General features: G+C 35.5%; 1 protein-coding gene across 3 annotated transcripts in view; it reads right to left on the bottom strand.

The window, feature by feature from the left end:
• PXYLP1 (2-phosphoxylose phosphatase 1) overlaps positions 1–5,943 on the bottom strand; it is a 46,976-nt gene extending 41,033 nt beyond the window's left edge. The window contains exon 1 of one of the 3 annotated variants that reach the window (XM_032225301.1): positions 5,625–5,943. The gene's annotated coding sequence lies outside the window, so the exon portion shown is untranslated. Of the gene's footprint in view, positions 1–4,699; positions 4,762–5,624 lie in introns of those variants that run through there. The other 2 variants (XM_032225302.1, XM_032225303.1) reach the window with 2 other exon arrangements.
• Between the last annotated feature and the right edge of the window lie 15,108 nt (positions 5,944–21,051).

Here is a 21,051-nt window from a genome sequence, read left to right as displayed (position 1 = left end):
AAGATCCATTGTTTCATTTACACTATGGGGAGCTGCTTTATTAGGGGAAAAGTTGGACGATAACAGAGAAAAGTTGGGAGTTGGCCATTTCATCTAATAAAATAAAAAATATTTGCAGGTTTTGCCTAGAAGAAATAATGTAGTTTATGTAATTCATCTTCATTTTAAATCCTGAAGACGTCACAGGTATAAAATTTAAGGGGTTTTGTTGTTATGTCAATAATAAAAGGACTTAAATAAGATTAAAAATGAGAACGTTATTTGTTTTTTTGCTACTTTGATAAAACATAATAAACATATTATCCAGGAAATGAGACACAGAAAATAATGAGGTGGTTCCTTTTCCATGCTTTGAAAAACTATTTTATCTTTTAATGATTAAAAGGAGAAAACCATTATGTCATTCTAAGGTGTAACTCTAGGGGGTGGGGGAATCCTCCAAATAGGTTACTAACATAATCTACTATGAATCACTGTTGAACAAAAATAATGTATAGGAATGTCAATAATTTTATATCACACAACAGAAATTTAAAGAGTTCTATATGCATTATGTGAACCACTTAAAGGCTTAAAAATTGCCCAAACTAAAGGAGAATAACTAAACAAATTAATCTAAGAGGAAAGGAATGGAATAAAACGTTTGATAGACATCAAGCAAAAACTGATAAATAAGAAAAGAATTGTGCCCATTATAATTGTAGTAAAACAATTTGTCAATCTATGTTTGATTTAGAATCTTCTACTCATAAAATCTTCATCAAAGGAGCAGTCTGTGAAAAAATAATGCACAATACATGTTCAATTTACCATTGCAGCTGTTAATATCACTCAACATATATCTGGGATAGAATGTTTCTTCCTTTTTTCTTTGTCACGCTGCCAAGACAAACACAATCTTAGGAAACATCAGGTATTAATCAAGGTTCCAGTTTGTGCTCTTCGGGTGAAACTGGTAAGAACTAAGTAATTCAAAGTAAAGCTTTCAAGTTATTCTCAATTCCTGGTAAATTTATGGGCACATCCACATAATTTGCTTGGCAACAATACAGAAGAGATTTACCATGGCTTTCTACCATTTTCTTTCAAATTCAGCCTGTGGATTCCTAGTGGTTTCCCATTTAAGAAACAACCAACCTTAACACAGATTGCCTTACAAGTTGTGATGTAACATAACATGTACAAGGAGGAGAGGGGAAATTCTGGCAAGAGCACCAAGGTTATTCAGACAATATACAATCCAGAGAAAAGACCAGATTAAGAAATTGAGCAATCTGGATTAAGGAGGCAGGAAGAGGTTAGAAAGTTATATCTTTACTGTGACAAGATTCTATCCACTAGGTATAAGCAAATAAAGAATCCAATCATTTGGATTGCACCATGTTGTCTTTGGACCTAGGCATGACACAAGCCCCACTGCATAGAATTCTCCTTCTTGAGATAGTAAATACAATTATAATATAAGGGCTAATATGGAAATTAATCAAGCAGCAAGATCAAAAAATATTTTATTTACAAAGGGAAAGCCAAATGAAGAAATACAAATATAAATCTGGTTCTTGGTTTACTATCCAATGCCTTTAAGATTTATTGAAATTCATTTCCTATTAGTCCCAGCTATCATGATTGAAGGAAAGAAATTGTGTAAGTGGTAGTTAACATCTAGATGACACTGTATTTTGCATCGTAAGATGTCAAATAACTTGATGCTGATTTAAGAAATTCAGATTTAATAAAGGAACAGAATTTAAGTGTTATATGAAATTAGTGCTGAACACACACACATTTTAAATTACTAAAATGTTATGATTATCTGAATGATAATCTCAAATAAATGAAACAATTATGTTTAGATTTTGTAAAAGGAATTACCACAGTTAACTTGCTAGTGCAATGCATTTCTAAGATATGCTTTGTAAATCATTTTAAGCATATATTCACAAGTATGCTCAACAACGTCAAAGGCCTAATAACTACACATAATTATACATACTGTATATCTCCTTGAGAGCATTAGGACGCTTCCAGGAGAATCTTCTAGCATTAATTGTTCAAAAAACATTGGGAAGAAATTCTGTATTTCCTTCATGAGGAAACATGAAAAGATATAAATGGAGAACATTGCCTGAAACTGATACTGATATTTATGAATAAAGAATAAAGAAGAGTGATTAAAAAATAATAGTACCATATTTTTCGGACTATAAGACACTCTGGAGTGTAAGATGCACATTAGCTTCAGAGGAGGAAAACAAGAAAAAAAATCTGCCTCTGTCTCTACCATCAATTCGCGGTAGCCCATTTGCCGCTGCCACCATGGCCTGTTCGCCACCGCCACCACGGCCTATTTGCACACAGCCTGTTTGCAACCACCTGTTCACCACCACCACCCATTCGCTGCCGTCACAGCCCATTCGCTACTGGCCTTTCACTATAGCCAGCTGCAGTGGCAATCCCTGTCATCTAGAGCAGCTGATCTGTGCCACACCAATCCCCTTCCCCCAGCTGCAATATTCACTCTATAAGACGCACAGACATTTCCACCCTTTTTTGAGTTGGAGAACTGCATCTTAGAATCTGAAAAATATGGTATTAAGTGATGTTCTTGGGTAAATGTGATTTATTACAGAATTCACAGTTTTAGTATCACAATGAATAAATGTAAATGAATAGGAAAACACATTAGTCCAGAGATGCGGGCTGGATGCATCACTCACAGGCCATACCCATCCAGCTCCGCAAAGGAAAAAAACATTGTGATATGTCACATGACGCAATCACATTTTCCACCTGTACATTATTCTCTATTTAAAAAGAGAATATATGAAATATGTTATCCTGTAGTGGCTTCTACATACTTACCTACTTTGTAAGTATTATAATGTATATATAAAGTAATTATAATGATTTAGACTTGGCTTGCTATCCAGTAAAACCTACTCACTTTTTACCCTAATCTTCCTTTCAAAGTTATTGAATGAGACATTAAGAATAGAGACATTCATCAAGTCTATTGTAGACATGAATTTGTAGACATGAAGCAGAACAAGAAAGGAAATTAGATGATAGTATGGTCTGAATTATTTCAAATTACAGCACCACAATGATATCATATTTTTAAAAATGTTTCCAGGGCTCATTAAAAAAGAAAAACAGTACATTCTGTTGTTCCTGTTCTGAGATGGAAACTGTATGAATGCTTTGAATGTTATGCCATACAACATCTTTTATATAGAGCCCAAATCATCAAGACAAATGTTAAATCCAAACAGATATAGTCTAGAGTCTAGACCATTCCCTGCAGTAGAAAATAACCAATCCATAATCCCATCATTCTTGTTCAGCATAAATATATATAATAGTTCTTAGACGCACTGCCTGACAGAAAGTGTTACTCATATATTCAGCACAATAATTTTTATCAATTGCAATGCTGTTTACTTTCATTATTACATCCACTTAGTTCATTGATTTCTTCTAAAACCAATAAAGGTTTTGAAACATGAAGCAAAGCTAAAAGCAGGAGCCATACAGTCTCTTTTCTAAAGAGCAGTATAACCTGAACTATGTCACTCAACTTTTAAGTACTTCCAAAAGCCATTTTGGACTTTTGCACCAAGTCCACAGATATATGAAAGGTGTCACTGGTAATGGATTGTAATTGTAAGGGCTGAAACTTGAAATCAAAGAGCCTAGGAAGAGAATGCCATGATCAAAATACTGTACACGTGCCTACAATGCACAGACTTTAAATCTCTGGATCTGATAAAAAAATATAATTTAATTCCCAGCTCTTACAGTAAATGTAAATGTTATTTCCTAATTTTAGATTCTTATCTAGCCTAGTTTTATCCTAGTCTTAACACAGCTGCTACCAACTGCATGGACTTCTAGAAAGTTTATACTTTTGACTTTAGTGAAACTTAGTCACTGATTAAGGAGATCTTTGTATGATTCAAAATAACAAAAGCTTTATAATATCTTGGAGTAGCAACTTCTAGAAAATCCATCTATCCATCCATCCATCCATCCATTTCTTTGTTGATAAGAAAATGAAAGGGTGATTTATGTTCTCATTTTTATACATTATTTTTCTATTTTATCTATCAATCCTATATTTCAGGTATTAATGAAGGTTGTTTTGAATAATTTGATATTTTAAAAAAACAGTTTTCTCTGTGGCAGTGAAAAAAATTGCTCCTGGAATCAAAGCAAGCCCTTTTCTTATTAAGTTTTAGGAAAAATCTAAAAGTTTGGGAGCAGCTTAAAATTTTGCCATAATCTTTAATATTGTTATGTATTAATAGTATTCAAACAAACTGTTTCAGTTTTCTTGTTTTACATCTCTTTTTTTATGAGTGATATCTTTACTATCCTTTACAAGCTGCCCAGAACCATTCAGAGTGGGTGACATACATATTTTCTATATATTCTCTATATATTTAAATAAACACAATTTTATATAGAAACAATTTATGTGTGATAGATGGTAATAAGAAATTATATTCTGAAACTTCGGAACCCAGAACACCAACCACCTAGAAGAGTCAACTGAGGCATGAAAACACAACTAGGCTATGGAACAAGCATCCTTATCATGAAAGTTACTCATCCCAGTTAAAACAAGAATCTTTCTGATACTATCAATAATAAAGTATTTATTAAAACATAAATATAAAAATAAACTACAACGCTATACCTTACAGCTTAAATGGTTTCTCTAAAAGAGACAAAGTCTTCTGCAGAGTCCTGATGGGACTCTGAATAAATATTTGCTCCCTATCTGATTGCATAATATCCCTTGGCAAATAATCTCATATACTACTGTACATCAGGAAATGCACAATAACCTGGACATGATACAGCTGCAGGGCATAGCAATTAAATACTAATTTGATTATTTTAGATTCAATTGGGTTACCTATACCCAACTTGAATGTAAGTTACATTTCTTGATTACTTTTTACTACAATTGTAGTAAAATGTGAACATATTTCATGGTGGCTTTTATAGCATGGTAAGGCAATATGGGATATGCAGAGGGTAGCAGACAAAGAGGTGTTCAGTGCAGGCAACGGTAAAGTCCACCCGCAGTGATCCGATAGTCTACGAAGTCTCATCAGAAGTGCGAAAGGATGCGCTTTTCTTGGGGGTTTTTCTCCACCCAATCAGTAGTACCTGTGGAAGGAGATCCTAACCGGGAAAGAGATGAAGATGAGCTAGGTGGGAAAGACGGATCTGCAGAAAAGAAACTGAGGCGGTTTGGATGGTGCACGAGAGGGCATGCCAGGGGCTCTTAGTCAAAAAACAACGAACGCGATCGGAAGCAAAGGAACGCGTAGCCGCAGCTTGGCACGGCGGACAGAAACCAGCTGCCTCCGGAGGCGTGGGAAAGAAGGACGGGACTGCCGCCACGCTGGAGCCCAAACAGAGTGGCTGCCTTTGCGCTCAACTGGGACGGAATTGGCCAAGCTGCCCTGCTTCGTGGCTGCGGTGGGACGGGCGATGGGAAAAGCCGTCGATGAAATGTCTCGCCGAGGCAGGGGATGGCGGGCACCGGCTGTTCTCATTCCAAGCAGCCGAAAGGACCTCGGCTTTCTGCTTAAGCTTCGGCTCCTACCTACCTCTTATAGGTGCCTTCCCTGCTCAAGGCTAGGATCCCGCGCCGCTCAGCCAGCGCCGCCGCTTCCACCAGGCAGCTGCTCGTTCCCGCCCTCCCTTCCCGGCTCGTGGTTTTCGGCTTTCTGTTCCGCCGCCGCGGCGCGAGCATTAACTTGAGCCAGCCTCGTTGACTCGCACGGCGAGCTTCGCTTCTTCCTCCCTTCCATTGGTCGTTTCCCAAAGTCCTCGACAGCGCCCCCTAGGCTTCATCCACGCCCGTGGCAAAGAATGACGTATTCCCCCGCGATTCCCTTTCTCTTGATTTTGTCGGAGATTCCCCGCGCGGACGAAAGGGGAGGCGTGTTACGCCTAGATTGGTCCGCACGGGGCCTTGTCTGCTAAGGCTAAAGTTCCTGCCTTACGACTCGTCATTGCTGAGGACGCTGGCGTTTTTTTTTAAATTGAATATTTTTGCATACAGTACTTTCATCTTTGACTCAGGCCGCCCTGCCCTGAAGAAGTGGGCGGAGAAAGAAAGATGAAAACGTGGACAAAAACTGGATGACAAAAACCTGGCGCTAAACGGTTCAAATTTTATTAAGATTGTCAAGATACAAAATACAGAAATGCAAACAGACATGAAAATAATGGGAAAATAGGGGACGAAAAGGGGAAGAGGAAAAAGTGTGGAGAAAAGGGGAAAGGAAAAATAAAAGCACTTTTGGCGCAATAAAATAAAGTAATAGTAATAACATACAACCTCAACTTTTTACTTTCACATAATAATATATAAAAGCCATTTCTACCTATAACAACAGACCTATCCAGTCAGCAAAACCCAAAATCAAAGCTTCGTTTTCATTTAAGTATAATCTTTATTGTCATTGTACTTAAATACAAAGGAATTTCAAGCACAATGTCCAAAAGAGTTGCCAAGTAAAAACAAAATTAATTGTATTTTTTTCCTTAATCAAAGCAATCAATTTCACCATCTCTGATAAATTCCAACTTTTGCAGACATTGTGGGAATCAAGTATCCTTCCATTTTTGTGCATGGAGTATTCTTGCTGCTGTCAGAATATATAACATCAAAAGTTCTCCCCCCCCCCCCCAAGTTCTTTATCCACTAAGCCCAAAAGGAAAATCTCAGCTTTTACCTTTATATTCACTTTAAGAATCTTCTTTATTAAGAGTGACTACTTTGGTTTATATAAATGGTAAAATGTTTCTTCCTTACATTAACATTTCCAACATTCATTTTAAGGTAGGACATAAAGTGAGATTTGGACAAAAGAGTGAGATGAACAGTATAGGGTTTCCTGCCTAGGCAGGGGGTTGGACAGTAGGACCACCAGGGTCCCTTCCAACTCTGCTATTGTATTGCATTGTAAAGTAAAATACATTTTCTGAGTCTTGTAGAAAAACAGAAAGCTTAAACCCACACCTTCAGTCAACCACATATTCTTTGCCGGAAACTTAGAACAGCTTCTTTGCAAGTTGTCTGTGACCTCAATCTACAAAGGGGATGTTTATTCGCTTCTCTGCAAAGTAACAGCAGCCTAAATTAAATGACCAATTAACACTGGAATAGCATATTTCTGTGTTTTGCTGTTTTTGAGAAACTTATAAGAGAGTGCTTCTTCACAAGAGGATGTTCAAATGGCTGTCTCAGTGCCTATCTTGCACTGAAGCTTGGTGCAATAAATAATTTCCTGCAATATCTAGAAGTCTTTATACATTCTTAACAATTTATCCAGTGTTAGGTAGCAATGATACGTCAATTATTTAAAAATTCTTATAAATTATAATTTAATTTACATTTTAAATATTTTGTCCACGTGTTTTCTTGTTCAAGCATTATATCAAAATTATTTGCCCACTGAATTATATATTGCTTCACATACTGATTTTCCAAGTTCAATTTTAATAACAATTTATAAACCTTAGAGATAATAAGTTCATTTTACCACACAATAGTTTCTAGTTCATTTTTTTTACAAAATCAAATCCATAGCTTTTTAAAAATCTAACTTAAACCTTTCTTTCAATTGTAAATATGCAAACCAATTACAAACACATCCTTCTAATTCCCTCTTTTGGATAGCCATTTCTACCTATAACAACAGACCTATCCAGTCAGCAAAACCCAAAATCAAAGCTTCGTTTTCATTTAAGTATAATCTTTATTGTCATTGTACTTAAATACAAAGGAATTTCAAGCACAATGTCCAAAAGAGTTGCCAAGTAATTTTAAAAATTTTTAAAGTAATTAAGTAAGTTTAAGTAAGTTTAAAGTAATTAAGTAAAGTAATTAAAAAATTTTAAAGTAATTTTAAAAAAATATTTGACTATAAGCCCACTAATCTAGCCTTGTCACCATTTCTATTTTTTTTAAAGCTTCCTGGGATGATGCCCAAAGAACATCTTTGCAAAGAAAAGTACATTACATTTATTCCAAACTCTATTTATTCCAAACTCTTAGAATGGCATGTCTAACAAAGTGGTTGGTTGAAATCAATATTTACTTTAATCTTATTATATTATAAATAGGGATGCCATTCAACTCTTAATTAATGGCCCTCCTGCTCAAGTAATATCTTATTTTGGAGAGTCACCCATTCTTTGTTTTAGCCAGGCGAAACAACAAGTATCAAAGTACAATTTCAAATCTTGTAAACCGAAACCTCCTCTTTCCTTAGCATATTGCAATAATTTATATCTAATTCTTGTTTTTTCCATTGCCATATAAACTTAAGAGATGTTTGTTTGCCATTGTTTAAATGGAATATAAGTTATAAGTAATGGTAAAGCTTCAAATAGGAATAGCATCTTTGATAAAACATTCATCTTAATTAGAGATTTTACCTAATAAAGATAGTTGCAATTTATCGCATCTTAATAGATCTTTGTTTTTTCCATTGTAAACATTTTATTAAGTTATAAGATAACATACAAAAGTAAATAGGAAAGCAGTGGGGGGAAGAGAAGTGAGAGAAAGGTGTGAAAAAGAAAAAAAGTGCTGACTTACTACTTCCTCTGTTGCAGTAGAATAAGACATCAACATCAAACCAAAACTTTTTGCTTTTTCATAATATTATAAACTAGCCATTTCTATAAGCAGAGGTGGTATTCAGCAGGTTCTCACCAGTTCTGGAGAACTGGTAGCAGAAATGTTAAGTAGTTCAGAGAACCAGTAAATACCACCTCTGACTGGCCCTGCCCCCCATCTATTCTCTGCCTCCCGAGTCCCAGCTGATGGGAAGAGAATGGGGATTTTACGTATCCTTTCTCTGACATGTCCACCAAGCCACACCCACAGAACTGGTAGTAAATATTTTTTGTACCCCACCACTGCCTATAAGTATCTATCAATCTGATCGATAAAACCCAAAATCAAAGTTTCATTTTTGTTTAACCTCAAGCACAAGTTCAGAAGCGGTCTTCATGTGGAAACAAAAGTACTTATATTCTTTTCTTTAATAAAAATAGTCAATTTAGACATTTCTACCAATTCCAGCAGCTTCTGCAACCATTCATCCATAGTGGGAATCGAAGCTTAATAGACTTGTTAATATCACTCCAAAGAGGCACAAAATTATTTTGAAATAGTTTAGAATTTATATTTGTCAGTGTAACTCCCAGTATTTTACCTTTTTCTCCTTTTTAAAACCTGACTTTTTTGCCAATATTTCATGATTCTGAGAGGTCGTATTCCTAACAAGAAACATTATTTTTGTTTGTTTATTTAAAGCTTGCTAAAGCTCCATACTCATTTTCTTTCTTCATGAAATATTCTATGCTGGTTTTGGGGCATCCTTGCCTCATGCATTTTTGTATTTCACATAGTTTAGTTAATTCTCCATTAATACTAATCTTTGCTTGCTTGTAACATGTAGAACACTTTAACCTTTTGAATAAATTTTACCCCCAAAGCCTTGTCTTCCAGAACTTTGAACATAAAAATCCAATTTAAGTTATCAAATGCCTTCTCTGCATCCAAAAATATTAAAGCTGCTTGTTTCTCATTGTAAATATTCAATAATTCTCAGAACAGTCCTTATATTGTCTCAACTGTCTTTTTGGCAAAAAGCCAGATTGAACTTCATGAATATATGATTATAAAACTTTCTTCAATCTTTGTCTCAAAATTGCAACAAAAGGTTTGTAGCCATTATTTAATAATAAAATTGGTCTATAGTTTTTCAGGACATCTTGACTCTCTTTTGGTAATAAAGCAATATTGGCTTCTTTCCAAGTTTGAGGCATCTTTGTTCCCTATAATACTCCATTCATTATATCTTTTATTGTTGATCGTCCCAACATTTATAATATTGACTTGTAAGACCATCTGGACTTGGAGCTTTTCCTATTTTCATTTTTAATAACTTCTGATATTTTAAAAGAAGTTACTAAATAATCTAAGTGGTCTCTGAGCTTGTAAAAGTTTGGGGAAATGTTATTTTTGCAGATAATTATCTATTTTATACATATCAATTTCCTGATTCTTGTAAAGATTGGCATAAAAATTGTGAAATAACTTTTTAATAAGATCATTAACTGTTATTACATTGTCATCTTCATGGATTTTCTCAGTTATTGTGTTTTCTCTTTCATTTCTTAATTTATATTCTAGTCATCTTCCTGGTTTATGTGCAAACTCAAAATGTTTTTGTTTTATATAATTCAGTTTAATTTCTATTTCTTGAACTGTTAATCTAGACAATTGTTGATGTAACAGTTTAATTTAATGTAAGGCAAGGTGACCAGACGTCCCGATTTCAGCGGGACAGTCACTGTTTATAACAATTTGTCCCGTGTCCTGGGGCGTTTTAAAAAAGTCCCGATTTTCTGGCTTCATGTTGAAAGCCCAGTGGATTTGCTTAAGAAATCCTAAATGGGGCAAGACAAAAGAAACTCTATCTAACCTCTCTCTCTCTGTCTCAGTACTTTCATTGAAGATATTAAAACTTTAAAGCAAGAAAACGGACCCCCCCACCCCTTTTACTCACTTTTATAAGAAAAGATGACCCAGTACCATAGAGCTCCAGGAAATACTTGGCTAGAGAGGTAGCGAGTGTTCTTTCCTGGATTTTCTGGAGGTGAGGGGCACGGAGGTTGGAGGTCGACTCGTGTGGAAAAAATGGTGGCAAAGTTTCTTTGAAAAATATTTCCCTGACTAATTTCACCATTTTAATTTGCTCAGTTCTACATCTACATCATTCTGGATTGACTTGGAGTGCTCACTTGTGCTTGCTGGTAAGTGAGCTGGGTTTTTTTTTCTTTTATTTTTTTAATGTATTTTAAAATAATATTTTATTTATTGTGCATAGGATTTTTTTAAAATAGTTTTATTCTGTGTGGATTCTTTTTTTAAATTGTCTTAGACTATTTAAAAACAGATTCTATCCAAAATAAATTGAAGTGAAACCATTTTTAAAAATTCTATGCACAATACTTTGAAATGTTTTACTTCAATTTATTCTGTGTGGATTCTTTTTTTAAATTGTCTTAGACTATTTAAAAAAAGATTCTATCCAAAATACAAAATACCAGCTGCAGTTATTCACTTAAGAACTGTGGCAAGAAAGATGGTATAGTGACCAAAGTTACAATGGCATTGAAAAAAGTGACTGATGACCAGTTTTCACACTTAGCAACCATTTCCACACTTAGCGACCGTTGCAGCATCCTCATGGCCAAGTGATCAAAATTTTGATGTTTAGCAACAGTTACAATTTATATTTGTAAATTGTAGTTATGTTGAAATTTTAAAAAATATTACAATACTATTTTTGCATTGTATGAAAATTTTTGTTGCTCCGTATAAAATTTTTAATCAAGCCCCCCCGCCCCCCCGGTCAAAGGTGTCCCTCTTTACCAATCTGAAAATCTGGTCACCTTAATGTAAGGCAAGATATCAACTTTTAAATTTTTATTTGCAAGACTTAGACATACCATATCAATTCTTGAAAAAGATGTATGTTACTTCTTAGATACAATTTTTTGTACATTTACCTTTTTTCTCTATCACAGCTTGATTCCCCTGCCTTTGTCTTTTTTTTGAAACAACATTATTTGTGAAGCTCTGTGACTTTAAGATGGCAGTGAGGGAAGGTGTTCCTGTAACTGAGCTAAAGTAAGGAAGCTGGAAACTACTATGGAAACCACTTCAAAAATTTAAGGACTTAAGTGTCTTAGAGATTTTATTTATTTTAAGCTCTCTTTGTTGAACCTCTTCCGTTTTAGAATAAAGACTCATTAAATGGTGCTTTTAAAATGTGAGGAAGGTAAAAAAGTTCCAATTTTACTTGCTGCTGATTGAATAAGAATTAACATCAGACTTAAAGTTATTTGACTGTGAAAGGATATTTGACCACAAGAGGGATCATAGAATCTGACCTTTACTTATAAATTATATTGTAATTCTGTAGTGGTGCTAATTGGCCACCCAGCCAAAGACTGTAATATTATTAATATTACTAAATTAAATGGATTTTCTTTTTTAATCTTTAAACCTTAGTGTTATCTTGGGAGATCTGACAATGACAACTTTAAAAAAAGAGAAGATGATCAAGGAATTGGAACCCTAAGAGCTTTTTGGAAGAATATAAAAGTAAAACAAATGAAGCAATCCAGGGAGCAAAGCTTGAACTAAAAATTGAGGCACTCTGTAAAGAGATACATCACTTAACTGGAGATGTTAGACAGATAAAGGATAGAGTAAACTTCCTGGGACATAAATTGGAGAAGAAGGATGTCCAGTATGAAGCTGAATAGGATGAAATAACTCTCTTGGAACTACTTAAGTTGTTACCAGAGTTGCTGGTTAAGCAATTCCAGTTAAGATTTCGAATGGTTTGCGAAATGTCTAGGGAGGATATTCGATAAAAATGATTAAATCTTTGGCTCATTTAATTAATTGAAAAGAAAACAAATTAGAATCCACAGTGGATAAAATATATAAACTTCAGATTTGTCACCACAAGAAAACCAGCAAGAGATGTTTTACTTACTTTATAAGAATGAGAGATTACATTTTGGATTGCCACACTAAATTAAGAATAGAAAATGTGGATATAATTGTTTTAAAGGCAATTTCTGTCAAAATGTTGGGGAAGAAAAAAGATTACTTTTTCCTATTAGATATCTTGAAGAAGAGAAAAATTCCATTTTACTGAGACAAACTTGAAATAATGATATTTTCATACCAAGAAGAGTCAGATTAAACCCCACAGAGAAACCCCCAGGAGTTCTTGATTAAACATAAACTAATATTGGACCCAGCTGAAGAATGGATGCAGTCAAGCAATTGGAGGCAGATCAATTTCAAAAATCTGATAAGGAAAGGCTGTAGAGAAGACTGTACAGGAACTTGCTACAATTCCAAAGATGGAGGCTAAGTACATAACATAATTACTCTGCCTTAAAGCGGCATGGTGGATCAACAGTTAAGATACTGGGCTTGTCAGCTGAAAAGCTGGCAGCCCAGGTTCGAAACCTGAGTGCCATATGATGGGCTGAACTCCCTTCCTCGCCCTAGCTCCTGCCAGCCTAGCAGTTAGAAAACATGCAAATGTTTTCCACTTTGGTACCACTTTGGTGGGAAGGTAACTGTGTTTTGGGACATCATGCTATCGACATGATTGTGGAAATGTCTTTCAACAGCACTGGCTCAGTAGACTTGAAATAGATGAGTACTGCCCCCTATAGCTGGCAACCATAAGCGGAGTAAAATCTGCAGGGACTCCTTTATTTTTTACTTTTACTGTACCTTACCTTCATTTTGATACAGGAGAAATTCACAGGTTGCACACCATATGCAGGCAGTTATGTCATCGTTATCTGCCATGGCAAATTTTATGATGCCTCTAGACCATTTGTTCTTTGATAAAATATGTTAGTCAATGAATATTGCTGGCAGCAATATCAATAAGACTCATCATCTCTCTTACTGGCACTACAAAAGTAGCTCTCGGAAAATAATGGAATGTTACACGATTGCAGAACCTGATTGAAAAGAACCAATAGCAACCTGAGAGCTGTTTGTGAGCAAACCATGCAGAAGTGAATGTTGAAAAAGACAGTTCCGGGGCACTACCACCTGGGGAATACTGCTGTTTGGTCTGTGTGTATGTGTAGGCATAAATATATGCATTTTCTGGAATATAAATTAACTGCTTCTTATGCTTCATCCCAGAGTCTACAGTGTCTGCCATGGGCCAGTTAATGATTGGAAAATCCTAGCCTGACATGGTGACCTTATATAATGGTATCACTGCAGGAAATCAAATAACGTAAGCAGGCTTTGTCATCAACATAGATAACAGGGCTAAAGGAAATGCAAATATCTTCTTATGAAATGGCAGCATTGCAAGAGAATGAAGGATAAAATTTTGAAATACATTTTCTTGCATTCAGTCAGCTATTAAGAATTGTTTTCCTGAAATAAAAGGTATAGTTTCTATCCATATTCCTTTTCTCTTCGGATGCTAAATAGACCCAAATATTATTTGTCAGAATTTGCTACATATTAATGTCAACCTGATCACTTATGCAATTATCTCTCATACTACATGGATGAAATAATATATCAAAATGAGCAGCTTCTGCATGAAAAGAGCAGGTGCTTAATGGTCTGACCTGGGTTAAGAGAATTATAACAGCTGAATAGAAAATGTTTCAGTTTTGTTTCTCTCAAAGAACTACAATAGGTTTGTTGTTTTTGAGTGTTTTGGCTAAGATTAAGTGTAGTAAAAGTGATCAATACCTTACGGAAAGTTCTCTGTTGGAAAGCCAGAGTCAGTTATTTATAGCAGAAATCAGTTATTTCACAGCGAGTATTGACCAACATTGTTATGGATGGCTCTGTAATTCCTGCTTAGGCAGATTGTAAAAAAGATCATTATGTACACAAAATGAAAACTATTTTTTGAGGTGCCTTTGTAGGTGAAAAGTACTACCTGCAAAACAAACTCTTTAGCAATAACAAAAGTTAAACTTCCACAGTTTGTTCCCCAAAGTCTGGATAAAACTCTCTCATTTAACAACAGAAATGTTGGGCTCAATCATGGTCGTAAGTCGAAGACTAACTGTACTGTAGTAGGTTGGTTGTTCATAGTCTTCAGTACACTTTTTCTTTTTTGTCTCATGTTAGCATATTTGTTTTCTTGATTCACATTTTTAAATTTCTTCTCATCTTCATTTCTTGTTCACAGGTAGTTTTAGGGGACTGATTTTTGCCAGTTGGGGACTTCCAAATGTTCCTTTTCTCTCTTTCATCTCCCCTTCCTTTCCCCTTTTCCTACACTCCATGATAGAATCAATTTTTAAAGAAACATTTCCTTACCTAAACAGAGAATCAGAATGGCTAGACAAAATAAGCAGTGGGAACAGCTTCCAACTTCCTGCCAAATTTCTTATTGAGTTTCCTTGTGGGACATTGGCAGGGAGCATTAGAAATTCCTTCCTTCCTTCCTTCCTTCCTTCCCCAATAGGAAGAAATGACTGCTGGGTGGGACAGAGACCAATGGGTAGGAAGACTAGATGGAAAACTGTCACAGAATGTTTAAAGTGAAGATCACATGGCCACACCACCAACCCAGCAGTGCTGCATCAGTTGGTAGCACAGAAGCAGTGACAACTTCCCCAAATTTGATTTCCTCGGGAGTTATGGACCCAGATTTTGTACGCGTTCAGTAAATTAGCCATTTGAGGTACGAGACAGCACACCATTCAAAGTGGCCAGAACATACCGGTTCGGAGTTGCCACACAAGCATAGAGGGAAGGAGGTGCAAAATTTCATAAATATATTGGTTGTGATATGTACATTATCAAGCACTTTTCCTTCCTTTCCTATATCCTGTGTCCTGTCAAGCCTTGAAGAAGAGATATAAGAATTCACTTTCATTTTCAACAGATGGTGCTTTTTAATTTGACTTTATACCTGTCATGCTAATATTTATGGGTGAGGCCTGCAGCAGTTTCTTTTCATATAAATGGCCATGAGTTTTCATTATAACCAAAGATAAATTTGCCTCAAGTTTTTCTCCACTATGCTGTGTTGTTTTGCTTGGCATCAATAATGGAAATAGTTTTCCATTGTCTCCTTCTCCAAGTCTATAACTCTGGGCTTTCTATGAGGTTTTCAATGTGGTCTGATGTTGCTTTTTCTTTTTTAAATCAGCCTAGATGCTGGCCAAGATGCTGCCACCTGATTGACCTAAAGTTTCTGAACTGAAGTACATTTTGCTGGCTGCAATATATTGCATTATTTTGCTATAGCACTTTATTAAAGAATAATGTTGTTACATTGTAGAAGAAGTCATTATCTCTTTATTTTTATATATATATATATATATATATATATATATATATATATATATATATATATATATATATATATATATATATATATCCACTCATCTTATACAATATAATCCTAGACAACTAGCAATAATGATACCACTATAAATATATAAAAATAAATAAATAAAAACAAAAACCATAAACTAATATTTTCTTTAAAAAATAATATTGTGACTGTATTTAATATTTTGGGACATTCATATTCTTTACAACTACATTCCTATAATTTGGAAACCAATAGCTGCCTTAAAATGCATTTATTAATATTGTCCCGAGTGAATTGAAGACCTGATATTGGTTGCAATTTTTGAATGAGATGCTTATACTACATGCATAGATTAGGTAAATTATTATTTACTTCAATAATAATTTACACACAAAGACGTTTATGACATTTACAACACGAAGTTTTAAATGTGTTTGTGTGCATGTGTTTTGTTTCCATGTCTCCTTTTGTTCTTTTTTTGTTTGTTTGTTCAGTGCAATACAGCCCAGATAAATAAATACCAGAAAGGATAAGTGTAGGAAGGCAAACAGGTAGGGACAGGTGATGGAACAAGTGAGAACATAGACTGAGGAAGCAAAAGCAGGGAAGTAGCCCCTGAGTCAGGGACAGAAAAATACTGTTTGCAGTAGAGAAGGGATAAATTGAGAGGGCAGAGAGAAACAAATGTTAGGGAAATGGAAATGAAATGGATCATTGCACACTTCCCATACATGTTGTTTGCAAACTCAACCAATTGTGGAGGGTTTTTAGAAGAAAAAAAACCTATGACCTGAAACAGTGTTAAAATCAGCATGTATATTTACTGTAGTCTCAATGACCAAATGCATAGGAATGTACCCAAAGTGATCTCTCTGAAAAATTGAAAAACAAAAAGGGAAAGTACAAAAAATGGAAAGAGGAACACACAACTAAGACAGAATATCAGCAGATAGCCAGAATCTGCAAAGATGAAGTCAGGAAAGCAAAAGATCAGAATGAACAAAAACTTGCAACAAAAGTCAAAGATAATCAAAAAAAAGTTTCTTCCAACATATAAATAACAAGAAAAAAAAATCAAGGAAACAGTCAGTCCACTAAAGAGAGAAGATGGCAAGGAAGTAACAGGCAACGGAGAGAAACTAGCAGCCAGCATAGGTTTGTTAAAAACAGATCATGCCAAACCAGTTATTTCATTCTTCAACATAATGACTAAATTAGTAGACAGTGAAATACTATGGACATAAAATGCTTAGACTTGAGCAAGGCATTCGACAAAGTAGACCACAACCTACTTCTTAGTATGCTAGAAAAAAGTGAGATATATAGTATCACCCCCAGATGGATTCGCAACTGGCTGACAAACTGTACTAAACGAGTAGTCCTTAATGGGTCTAAGTCTACATGGAGTAAAGTAAGCAGTGGGGTACCACAAGGTTCTCTCTTAGGCCCAGTGCTCTTCAATATCTTCAAAGGACCAATTGACCAATTCAAAGGACCTGTGGTAGCCCCTCCAATTTTGAGGGGCTACCACAGAGAGGAGGCGGTCAAGCTATTTTCCAAATTATCTGAAAGTCAGATAAGGAATAATGGATGGAACAAGGAGAGGGTCAACGTGGAAATAAGGAGAAATGTTCTGATAGTGAGAACAACCAATCAATGGAACAGCTTGCATTCAGAAGTTGTGGGAGTTTCATCACTTGAGACTTTCAAGAAGAGATTGGACTGCCATTTGTCAGAAATGGTGTAGGGTCTCCTGTTAATTTGTAATCTAATCTGTAAATTTAAATAGAAAAGCTGCTAGCTTTGAATGCTTTTTGCAGATAGCAGAATATTTTGCTGCAAGGCTGGCCATTTAGGTATAGATAGTTTATATAATTTGGCTTGCTGTTGGCTGATTAATATACAGAGATGCAATTTCCAGGCTCCAGTTTGAAAAATTAACAAATGTATTTGGAATAGAAAGGAGATATTATGAAATGCATCTCCTTTTAAGATGAGCTCTTCCTTTTAGTTATTTGAAAGGCATCAAAATGAAGGCTGCAGCATCACTTAATGCAGTGATTAAATGAGAAAATTATATCTGTCTCAGTAGGTTAAATGGGAGGCTGCAGAATGCCATTTAATTGAAGTGGGATTTGGGTGCACATCAATCTGAAAAAGAATGACCCTGAATATAGAGCCTTGCAGAAGAGGTTTCTTTCTTTCTTCTCTCAAAGGCCACATAGGAATACTCCAGAATATGCAAAGTCTGCAACCCGTGGCTTAATGAAACTGGGAGACAATCAAAAGATGTTTACCCATCATCCTTGTGTTATTCACGAGTTCACAAGCCTGTCAAACACCAAGTTAATTTGCAATCTCCCCCATGTACTTTTGTCCCAAGGAAAGATTAAATTTAGATCTGTATCCTAGCACCAAGCATTACTAGGGGTTGTGAGCAGCTGCCCCAGAGTGAAGAAAATGGAACTCTTTGCTTGCACTTCATTGACATTCATTAAGGTGAACAGAAACCATAGTAGGAACCCGTCTCTTTTTGACATTTCGAGCCTTTTACTCAGTCTTCTCTCTGTCATGGAATTTTTGCTGAAGAAAGGAGCACAATGTATGGAGAAATGGCCAGCTCTTTATTCAACAATCTTTGGGTGTCTGTTTTTCAAGAAAGAGGGACCTGAACAATAGAAAGGCAGATATTCTTATACAGTCCACTAAGAGGTTGAGAGACAGGAAAATGAAGGCATCTGAAAAGGGAGGAAGATTTGAGGACATGAGATAGAAAAATAGAAGAAAATATTTGTAGCTCATGGTTGAACTGTGGGATCCTTTCATGTTCCAAGGAGCTTAGTTGTTTTCTTGCAGAAGTTTCATAACCAAATTAGTAACATCATCAGTGCTAGTGCTGATAATGTTGCATAGTTTGGTAATGAAACATCTGCAAGAAAATATTGAAGCTTAGAGAGCCCCAAGGACCTCACAAATAAATGTTAAACAAAAGGAAAAAGTACTTTATATTGTACAACAAGCCACACTTTTGTAACAAGGAAGGCAAGTTAAGGATTCCAGAGTTAAGAAGGATAGAATGGTGAGATAAGCAGGTACATCATTTGATTAGAGTAAACTGCCCATAATTTCTTCATTAACAAGACTTCCTCTTGGAAGCTGCTGCCCCTTGGACAAATCTTTAGACAGACAAATGAGGACATTCAATCTTTGGTCACTGGGACCAAAGGTTTAGTCTTCCAAGCTTTCAGATTTGGGCTGGAGCCCATTCTCAGGGAACTTGTCTCTCACCAAAGAGAGAGAAAGAGAGTACTTTCTCTTGCAGTAACAAAATGACGTTTCTCATCAAAAAATTTGCCTTCTAGAACCTGCTTTGATAATTTCCCAGCAGAATAAGGGCTTATAGCTATGTGGAACAAACTAACATAGCTGCTCTGGTGTTAGAAGCAGTGGTGAGCAGTCCCTTGCACAGATCTAATTGAAAAGGTAGAGCGCCTGCCTTCAAAAATGGCTGAGAAATTATTTTAGGTCTGTTTTCTGAGAAATAAATTATACTGGGTTCAATGAAATCAGTTACAGCCTCAATTTCTGAATAAACTGAGCATTAAAAGAAAAAAGAAACTTAAGACCCAATATTGATTTGTTTTTCTACAAATGCCATCCATTTCTACAACATGGTCCTTCAATTGCTACAACAGCAAAGAAAAGCAGCACATATTTTTTTTAAAAAAAACTGCCTTAACATAAGAATTTTAACTGATATAAATTATCTTAGTAATTGGAACTATAGATTTTTTAAAAAATTGAAAGGAGGAAACATTAAGGGTCATTAAGGGAAATGAATGTAAGAATAAATGAATGTTGCAGAAACATGTATTTATTCTTGTTTATATATCAAACAAGAAAAGGTTTAAGAAATATATGTCAAAATCAAATTCTACAGAAACTAAGCCACAGAATTTTTATTTAAAGTAAGTAAAGCTCCATAAGCTGTCTAATCACTTTACTCTGGGAAATATATTCACCTACAGACATTACAATAGCAGCAATAGCATCAGATCTTATAAAATTTTCAACCAAAATTATTGCGAAAAACTGAATTACTAAAACACAGTCTAGTTCCTGTTAAGGGTGCAACCGTGTTGTGATCCGCCAGCAGCCAGTGGAGCCAGCAGCAGATTTGGATAGTGAGGAGGTTGGGGAGTCATATGCCAGTTATCAGCTGCCTTCAGAGTCAGACATCAGTGAGGCAGACGAACAGCTGGAAGCTGTTCCGAGTGTATGCATGCACAGAGTTGCCAGACGAAAGGAACAGCTAAAGAACAGGGGTCGACTTGGGAGTAAGGCCACAATGAATGGCCCTCCCGAAGGAAATACAAGAGGAGCGAAAGGGAAGTGGAGTTTGCAGGAGACAATTAGTTTGCTTAATTGGTTCGTGACTCTCCCAGACTCCTTGCCAAGTTTTGCAGATATCATCCTGGCAGCTCTCCCAGCTAGATAAGGTCTGTGACTGTAAATCCTCCCTTGAAAGACTTTGCTGGATGTGAATGAGCAGAATTCACAGTAAATTAATAAAAAGGGTTTTTGTTGGGACAAAGAGTTGGCTTCATGCTCTTGGGAAGCCTCAGCCACATGCTAATGTTCATCTCAAAGTCAACATTTTTCGCAGACACAAAAAGAATTGATTACTTAACATTATAATAGAATAAAATTGCTTCCATCTTGGGACCCAGGAATAAGCTTCTATTTACATTAGTTTAAAACATGTTCTTGGTGAAGAAAATTTATTTCATTATTTTTAAAGAAATCAACCTACTTAGAGTTCCATTTCTGATGGAAATCAGCCACATCTCAGTACATTTCCAGATGGGATCTTTGAAAGGGTCACACATTTGAAGTATGAAAGCCACACGACAGAATCCTTCATCATGGTTTCTTATTTCATTTTCTTTTTTTTAAATAAACACAATTCTAAAACAAAAACAAAAAAGTCTTGTTTTCTACAGTATTTTCAGATTAATTTGTATCCATTTCCATTTGTGTTGATCAGTGCTTACCAAAGAATAACAAGAAAAGTTTTAAAAATAATTCAGTATAAGTA

The sequence above is a fragment of the Thamnophis elegans genome, chromosome 10 (assembly GCF_009769535.1).
Source record: "Thamnophis elegans isolate rThaEle1 chromosome 10, rThaEle1.pri, whole genome shotgun sequence".
In the NCBI taxonomy this organism is placed as follows: domain Eukaryota; kingdom Metazoa; phylum Chordata; class Lepidosauria; order Squamata; family Colubridae; genus Thamnophis; species Thamnophis elegans.
This window is presented reverse-complemented; position numbering and strand designations above follow the sequence as displayed.